Here is an 8,904-nt window from a genome sequence, read left to right as displayed (position 1 = left end):
CAAGGCAGTTCTCAACACTGGTTACACATTAGGTTAGACAGGAATTTTATTTTTTAAAAAAATTTTTTAAGAAAACATCTATATACTTATCTGGCTGTGCTGGGCTTAGTCGCAGCATGCATGCGTTCATACTAAGTCGCTTCAGTCGTGTCCAACTCTTTGTGACCGCATAGGCTGTAGCCTGCCAGATTCCTCTGTCCATGGGATTCTCCAGGCAAAAAAACTGGGGTGGGTTGCCATTACCTCCTCCAGTGGATCTTCCTGACCCAGGGATCAAACCATGTCTCTTATGTTTCTGGTATTGGTAGCAGGTTCTTTAAGTGTACAGGATCTTTAGTTGTAGCATGTGGGAACTAGTTCCCTAAGCAGAACCCAGGCCCCGTGCATTAGGAGTACATTGGGAGAACAGAGTCTTAGACGCTGTACCACCAAGGAAGTGCTCTCAACAGAGGGATTTTAAAAGAAAAAGAAGAAGAAAAACAGTGCTAGCCCGAAACAAATTGAATCTGAGGCTAGGTTCAGCATCACACGTATTGATACAGGACAGACAATGCTAAAATTGACACAGCACAAAAATGAGCATGGCACCTGCCCAAGGATGGCAAGCAAATTTGTGAATCATTCCATATTTTTACTCGTAATTTAAAAAAAAAAAATGCTGTCTAGGTAGAATGGGGCATCGGGTCATTTTGAAAGGATGTCTAGGAGGTACTAGTGTGCTATCCAGTTATGGAACCACCGATAGGAAGATAAGAAGTGTGGATTTCCAGAAAGTGTAATTCCTATGTGTCCCAGGCACGATTAAGAATGATCCACTTCCCCTGAGGGGTCCAGTGGCGAAGGCTTCAAGCTCCCAATGCAGAGTGCCAGGTTCAATCCCTGGTCAGGGAACTAGATCGCACATGCTGCAACCAAGACTTTGAATGTAGCAGCTAAAGATCCTACATTCTGCAACAAAGACCTGGTATAGCCAAACAAACAAATAGATATGTTAAAAAAGATCGACCCACCTTCCCTGGAAACATTTGGAGGCAGTGGCAATGAGTCTTGGGTTTACTTCATTTGGGTCTACATGGTGTGGACACTTCCTTCCATCCCTTTCTTTTTTCATCTTTGTTCCCCCCTCCCTCTTTTTAATGCCAGCTTGGCAATCTTGCAGCACAGATCTATTTTAGCACAGCAACATGCTGAGCTCTGAAACCTTTCAAACTGTGTTATTCCCAACTACGGATGCCCTATCCTGCAAAGAAAAGAGACTTTCTGGGGTTCTCTGAGCTCAGATCCCGGCTGCATATCATTTCTGAGTCCTCCCAGGCTCTACCCTCCACCGGGCTGGTCAGTTTCGCCCCTGACTTCTGTCTGCCCCCAGCCATGATGTCCCCTCTACCCTCAGCTGGCTCCAAGAAGGGACAGGACATGAAGGACAGCCTCCCACTTAGTCGAACCTCTTGTCAGCTGCAAGGAATCTGCCTCCCAATGCAAGGAGATGCAGGTGGAAAGGGTTAAATCCCTGGGTTGTAAAGATCCCCTGGAGAAGGAAATGGCGACTCGCTCCAGTATTCTTGCCTGGGAAATCCCATGAACAGAGGAGCCTGATGGGCTACAGTCCATACGATCACAAAGAGTCAGACACAACTGATCACGGGCTCAGCTGCAGACAACATATGGGGTAGATACCGAGCAGGACACCTCCTTCAACGCTTAGGACAGCGCAGCAGAGCAAACCCTTCAGGCTTCTTCTCAGTCACTTCCTGGGATACATTAACCCACATCATGTATGTACCGGCTTTTGTCTAACAAAGGTTTTTGATTTTCCATCACAAAAGGAAATATTTGCTTTTTAGAAAGATCCCACAATCTCCTCATCTCCACTCTTTCTAAGTACTATCATTTTATCTCTGCTTTTTTTTCAGTAGTTTTTCTTAAGATTTTTTTATGTGAACCATTTTTGAAGTCTCTGTTGAAAATTTGTTACAATATTGTTTCTATTGTGTGTGTGTGTGTGTGTGTGTGTGTTTGGCCCAGAGCGGGTGGGATCTTAGCTCTCTGACCAGGGATTGAAGCTGCATCCCTTGTGTTGGAAGGCGAAATCTTAACCACTGGACTGACAACAAAGTCCCAGTAGCTTTGTTTTTTAAGTTTGCAAACCGTGCAAAATTAGGAGAGAGAAAGCACTCTGATGTCGAGATTTTGGCTAAAGGGGGAGCTCTGGACATTGGGGGCATTGCTTAAACTTCATCCTTCAAGTGCCTCAATATTTTTTCAAAGAAAATAAACTACAGTGCGCTCTGTTTTTTCAACTTCCATTGAGATTGTTGTGGAGGAGGCACTCTTGGAGTTTCTGCATATTTTATTCAGATTTTAACAGTATAATTTAAATAATGATCTAGGGACTTCCCTGGTGGTCCAGTGGTTAGAGCCCAGTGCTTTCACTGCCAGGCTCCAGGTTCAATCCCTAGTTGGGGACCTAAGATCCCACAAGCCAAATAGTAAAGCCAAAAAAAAGCTTTTTTCATTAAAAAAAATAAAAACAATAATGATCTAGGGAATAGAATTAAGTCATTACAGCACTTGAAGGTGACCCCTTCTACATCTCTTCTTGAGATCTTTGGTCAGTGGTGAGTTTCCTCCTCTCTCAGTGGTACAGGATACCTTTTTCTTTGTGTTAGTTTTTCATGATGAGTAAAGGTGACTGCAGCCATGAAATTAAAAGGCGCTTACTCCTTGGAAGGAAAGTTATGACCAACCTAGATAGCATATTGAAAAGCAAAGTCATTACTTTGCCAACAAAGGCCCGTCTAGTCAAGGCTATGGTTTTTCCAATGGTCATGTATGGATGTGAAAGTTGGACTGTGAAGAAAGCTGAGTGCTGAAGAATTGATGCTTTTGAACTGTGGTGTTGGAAAAGACTCTTGAGAGTCCCTTGGACTGCAAGGAGATCCAACCAGTCCACTCTGAAGGAGATCAGCCCTGGGATTTCTTTGGAAGGAATGATGCTGAAGCTGAAACTCCAGTACTTTGGCCACCTCATGCGAACAGTTGACTCATTGGAAAAGACTCTGATGCTGGGAGGCATTGGGGGCAGGAGGAGAAGGGGACGACAGAGGATGAGATGGCTGGATGGCATCACCGACTGGATGGACATGAGTTTGGGTGAACTCTGGGAGCTGGTGATGGACAGGAAGGCCTGGCGTGCTGCGATTCATGGGGTTGCAAAGAGTCGGACACAACTGAGTGACTGAGCTGAACTGAAAAACTAGACAGAGTAGGACATATCATATTCAGAAGAAAAGAAAACTCTCTCACCTGAAATCTCTTCTCCCTACTCTTCTTCACACTTGGATGAATGTTCTTAACCACCCCTGGCTTTCAGGAAAGCCTAGTATTCCTGTGAGCGGCACACAGTGGGATATATTTCACAATGACACCGTGTGATACATTTCACAATGACTTCTTAACAATCTGTACAGTTACATATAATGTACTTTGAGTTAAAAAAAGGCATGTTAGAATATATATATTGCTCTTACTTCTTATATGAGATTGAGCACAATACTTACCCTCTTGAGACTAGTGTCTTCATTTATAAAAAGGGATATTTATAGTAGCTACTTCATAGAGTTTTGTGAAGATGACAATGGATATGAAGTATAAAGCTAATTGCTGGTCATTTTGGTCAGCTACACAATAAATGGTAGTTAGATGCTGTTATTATTACTTTTGTTAGTATCAGCCAAGCTGTTTCTCTGTTTTTTTTTTTCCTCCTCACATGCTGTAGGTAAAAAAAAAAAAAAAGTACAAAGGCCAGATTTTTCCAGAATGAAATTTTGCCATTTGTGGCAACATGGAAGGACCTGGAGGGTATTATGCTTAGTGAAATAAATCAGACAGAGAAAGACAATTACTGTATGATATCACTTGTATGTGGAATCTAAAAATAAAACAAAAATATGTGTGTAGCAAAACAGAAACAGCCTCACAGATAGAACAAACTGGTGGTTACCAGTGGGGAGAAGGAAGGGCGAGAGGCAGCACGGGGGAGGGGATGGTGAGGTACAAAGATTATATATAAAATAGATGGCAACAAGGGTTTATGGTACAGCAGAGGGAACTATAGCCATTATCTCATGATAAATTTTAATGGAATAGAATCTGTAGAAATATTGAATCACTAGGCTGCATACCTGCAACTAATTTAATATAGTAAATCAACTATATGTCAATGAAAGAAATAAAAATTAATTTTAGAAAGAGTAGATCTTTCTTCCATAACTTAAACCTACTCATTCTTTGGATGGAATTCTAAAGAGAGAGATGGCATTTATAGACCACAATTAGGCTGTCTTTGAAGCTGGATCGTTTCCTGCCTATAAATTGTCTGACTGGATACAGTACACTGAAGGATTTATACACCTTTGAGATTTGCCTTCTGGCAAGCTCCCTAGAATCCTCACCCAAATCTTCATCTTCAGAATTCCCTAACAATTCTGTATTCACATAGCAATTTGTGGTTTTCAAGCATTATGACCTTACATGTCAACTTTAGAACACTCTAAAAATATATCATTAATATATCATTAATTAGCATTTCATTAATGCTATTTGTCATGGAAGAACGTTAAGAAACCAAGAATTTGGTTGACCTGACCATGGACCCTCGGCTTATGTGAAATTAGGGAACTAATCGGACCTTCCATCTTTTCTCCAACATCTGCTTTACTCCCATGAGTAAGTTCAAGCAACTTCTTCTTGGGCTGTACTGGGTCTTCACTGCGGTACACAGGCTTCTCTGGCTGTGGCATGCAGGCTTGGTTTCTCCATGGCATGTAGGATCTTAATTTCCCAATCAGACATTGAACCCACATGCTCTGCCTTGGAAGGTGGATTCGTACCACCAGGGAAGTCGCCAAAATGACTTTATTAATATCAAGGAGGCAGACACACAGCTAAGAATCCATAGATTGTTTTTTTAACCTTGAAGTTATTAAGCATTGCCATGGGGACACAGCCACCTCGCAAATACCCTTTGGCTGCCTGGCATGGTGCATATAACATAAAGCCCACAAAGCACTGGGATGCCAAATTTAGACATTTATTAATAGCTGAAACCTCTTCCTGGTCACACGTGTAGATTTCCACCTGCCAAAGATCAAAGGACTTGCTTTTATGCTTTGCCTCTTCTTTTCCTACTTGACATTTCTTGAAACTGACAAAAAGTTGGAGGTAATAAAAGGCAAGAAGAGAAGGTATGGAATGTGTGGATTAGGAGCAGAGTGAAAAAGAGACCTGCTTCATTTATGCAAGTCACTCCCTCCCAACTGGGGTCTTGGATCTGATGTCAAGCCAGCTCTAGGGTCCCCTGAACAGCCTGCCTTCCGGGTAGAGCATCCTTTCTCTGGAGAAAATCACTGTGTTTGGCAATGGTCTGATGAGTCCATGGCTGATGACATCTGTGCTCCTATTTATAACTCAAGGGTATACCCCCTTTTTCCATCTGAGCTGTTAGCTTTTAAAAATACTTAAAAACCAATCAGCATCTAAATTGCATCTGAAGAGCTATTTCAATTATAGAATGGAGGCAGCTCCTCGGCAACCGAAGTATTTAAGAGCTGCAGAAATTAATGTGCATTTTAATGCTGATTTGCAGAGTATAATACACTTTGTAATTCATTTAAATGTATTCTGTGTGTTTTCTTCTAGCTGAAGGCGCAGCGGCAGTCCTTTGAATCATCATAAAAGTACAGTTTTAAAGTTTTTTTTTTTAATAGAAAAGTATTTAAAAGCTAAGAAAATAAACCAAGTGAAGACATAATTGGTCAGAACTGGAATGTACCTTGGGGGCTTTTCCTTGAAAAACATCACTTAAAAGCACTCCTGTGGGATGATTCTCCCTCCTGAAAGGGACAACCTGGAGTTTGGATCACATCAAATAAAAATCTCACCTAAAATTGCTTTCTTTCTCGTTGCTGGACTAGATAAAAGTGTTAATTGTTCAGCTGTGTCTGACTCTTTGCAACCCCATGAACTGTGGCCCACCAGGCTCCTCTGTCTATGGGATTTCCCAGGCAAGAATACTGGAGTGGGTAGCGATTCCCTTCTCCCGGAAATCTTCCCAACCCAGGGCTCAAACCTGTGTCCCCTGCATTGCAGGCAGATTCTTTTCTGTCTGAGCCACTAGGGAAGCTCCACTGGACTAGATAGAAGCTATGTTATTTGTCGGAAGCTACTGACTTGGCAGATAAATCCAGGAGAATCAGTGCCTCCATGGATGATGAGTTTTAACACTGAGTTAATTAAACATAAATGTTTTGCCCCAGGGCCACACAAGCAGTTCCTCTGTCTTCTGCCTGAAGGAGGAAAAGTCAGCAGAGCAAACAGCTGCTTTTGTTCAGCAGTCGCCACAAACAGAATTACGGGATGCGTAAGGGAGAGAGCGTAGCTACAGGCAGGAAAAAAGGCCCAAGGTGGACTCACCTGGCCCAGGTCACCCCTCTGGTCTTGAATGAGCCATCTGGGGAAGCACAGATTTCAGATGCAGATCACCCATATGCCCTCACTTCCTCCAAAGTCTTCATTCTTTCACACAGCAGATGAGGGACTCGCATCCTGAAATGGAATCACTGCAGATTCTAGAGAAGAGCCAATCCCTGAGTAACCCCCAGAAGCCTGGTGGAAGTGACACTCCCCTGCTGTGTTCTATAGTCCCTGGAAAACAAAAGAGCACAGCCTTCTGTGTGCTAGTCACTGTGACGTGGGATCTCTCCAGCTTCCATCAGTCCCCAGTTCTGTGTCACGTGTGTTGGATCTGCTTGGGTTGTGTTTGAACCGATGTGGTTGTTGAGTTGCTAAGTCATGTCTGACTCTTTTTGACCCCGTGGACTGCAGCATGCCAGGCTCCTTCATCCTCCACTATCTCCTACAGTTTGCTCAGATTCATGCACATTGAGTCGGTGATGCTATTTAGCCATCTCATCCTCAGCTGCCCCTTCTCCTTTCGCCTTCAGTCTTTCCCTGCATCAGTGTCTTGAACTGATGAGTTGCACGAAATGATAGCACACTCTGCACTCCTCCCCCCTGAAATTCTTCCCCTTCCCTGAAGCCAGGGCGGTTTTAAACTGAGTCAATCAATGCACCTAAGACAGAGGCTCTTCAGAACTCTTCTCCAGGGCCACCCTCTTCCGGGACCTCACTGCTCTTCTGGGTCCCAGCCAGAAAAGTGAAAAGACTTTTTTATGGAACAAGCATGAAGTGAACACTTAACTCCCAATGCCTTTGGACAGGCTTATAGGGGAGGATGGGTGAGTGACAGCCTTGTTCATCAAAGAGAACAAACCCAAGGGTTGGAAATTTGGGGTGACTCCACACTGTTTACTGAAAATCAGAGATTTCCTGGGGCTTTGAGGAGTGGTTATGGGATGTAGCTGAACTCAGAGGTCACAGTTTAAAGTGTAGTTCAGAATAGGCTCTGAACACCCATCTGGGGTGGCCTCTCCAGATTGTCCAAACTGAGGAAGCAAAAAGCTCAGAGATGTGAGCGCCTCAGGCTGGCTTGCACGCCAGGCTGAGCACCTGGCTGAACTCTGGGTTACCTGCAATCACCTCTGCTGGGTAACTGGAGTCTGTACGTCTTACATATTAACCCCTGGAGCCCTCTTCCCCCGAGCCCCAGGGGGCCCCCTTTCCCCCAGCAAACGTGACATTGTCACAGTGCATGCTGCCCATGGATGTCCGTTCCTCGGCCTCTATAAGGAAACCACTGAGCCTGCCTCTGAGCTGTACACAGTGGTGGCTTTCATTTAAATACCCACTGCTCTTTCTGCAGCACTGGGGAACAGAGAGCGCTATTTATAGGCATCCTGGTGTCAATTTCCACACCGAGGAGGTGAGGCTGGTTTCTGATGTTGGCCTTTCCAGCCAGCTGTCCCCATCATTTTGCACAGGCTGGCATGACATTTTCCTCCAGCCAATTGAATCCTGAAAAGTTTTGTTTCTTTCACACGTGAATGAAAAAGAAGCCTCACTCCTCGTAAAACTGTAATGTCACAGGCTCTATCTAATTTGTACTCAGAAACCTTACTAAGCAGAGGGGAGACAACATATACTCCCTTGATAAAGGCTGTGATCACTTATTTGGCAGTTTCTTTTGCAGGGAGGGTGGGAGAATTTAATGTAGAACTTGGTAAATAACTAGAATCTTAGATAATCTCTCCCCCAAATAAATGCACCTTTGATTTCCCTTTCTACTTCTTTTTCAAAGCTAAAGATACTGTGTACTAGCAGCTGGTTGAAACCTAAGGAGATGGAAAAATAAAAGGGAGAAGAATCGCATTCAATAATGTTAATGTTTTAAGTCAAAGGGAAGATACCAAGTACCCAGCACCCGGAAAAGGGAGGTTATTGTTTAATAAAAACCTGGAAAACAATATGGACTGATGACGATTGTGTGGACAAGTGGGAAACATAATCTGAGTCCTTAAGAAACTTGAACTGTTATAAATCATAGCAAATCTCTCAAAGTCTCTGGAGATTCAGTATAGCCAGACTTCGGATTTGCAGCATGAGTAACTGCCCGCAGCCTCATCTTTGTCAGTCTGCCTAAGCCCTGTGTCTTTCTCTTTAGATGGTTCTGTTAGAGAATTTTGCTCTGTGGGGACCTTCGAGGAATTTAGATCACATATCATGAAATGGGTGAGAATATAAAAATGAAAGCTAGTCTAACCATGACAGTCTTTGCAAAGCACCTGCCATGCACACTAAAAAGTAATCTTTTTCAAACTTTTTATGTTGTAGTGGGGTATACCTGATGAATGATGTTGTGATGGTTTCAAGTGAACGGTGAAGGGACTCAACCACACACCTACACACACCCATTTGCCCTCGTTGTAGACTCCAAGGCGGAAGAAA

The 8,904-nt window shown here is 43.4% G+C and overlaps 1 pseudogene; it reads left to right on the top strand.

The window, feature by feature from the left end:
• The first annotated feature begins 532 nt into the window (after window positions 1-532).
• Window positions 533-633, top strand: LOC112449438 (uncharacterized; annotated as a pseudogene).
• The last annotated feature ends 8,271 nt before the right edge of the window (window positions 634-8,904 follow it).

Source organism: Bos taurus, chromosome 13, assembly GCF_002263795.3.
Source record: "Bos taurus isolate L1 Dominette 01449 registration number 42190680 breed Hereford chromosome 13, ARS-UCD2.0, whole genome shotgun sequence".
NCBI classification, from domain to species: domain Eukaryota; kingdom Metazoa; phylum Chordata; class Mammalia; order Artiodactyla; family Bovidae; genus Bos; species Bos taurus.
This window is presented reverse-complemented; position numbering and strand designations above follow the sequence as displayed.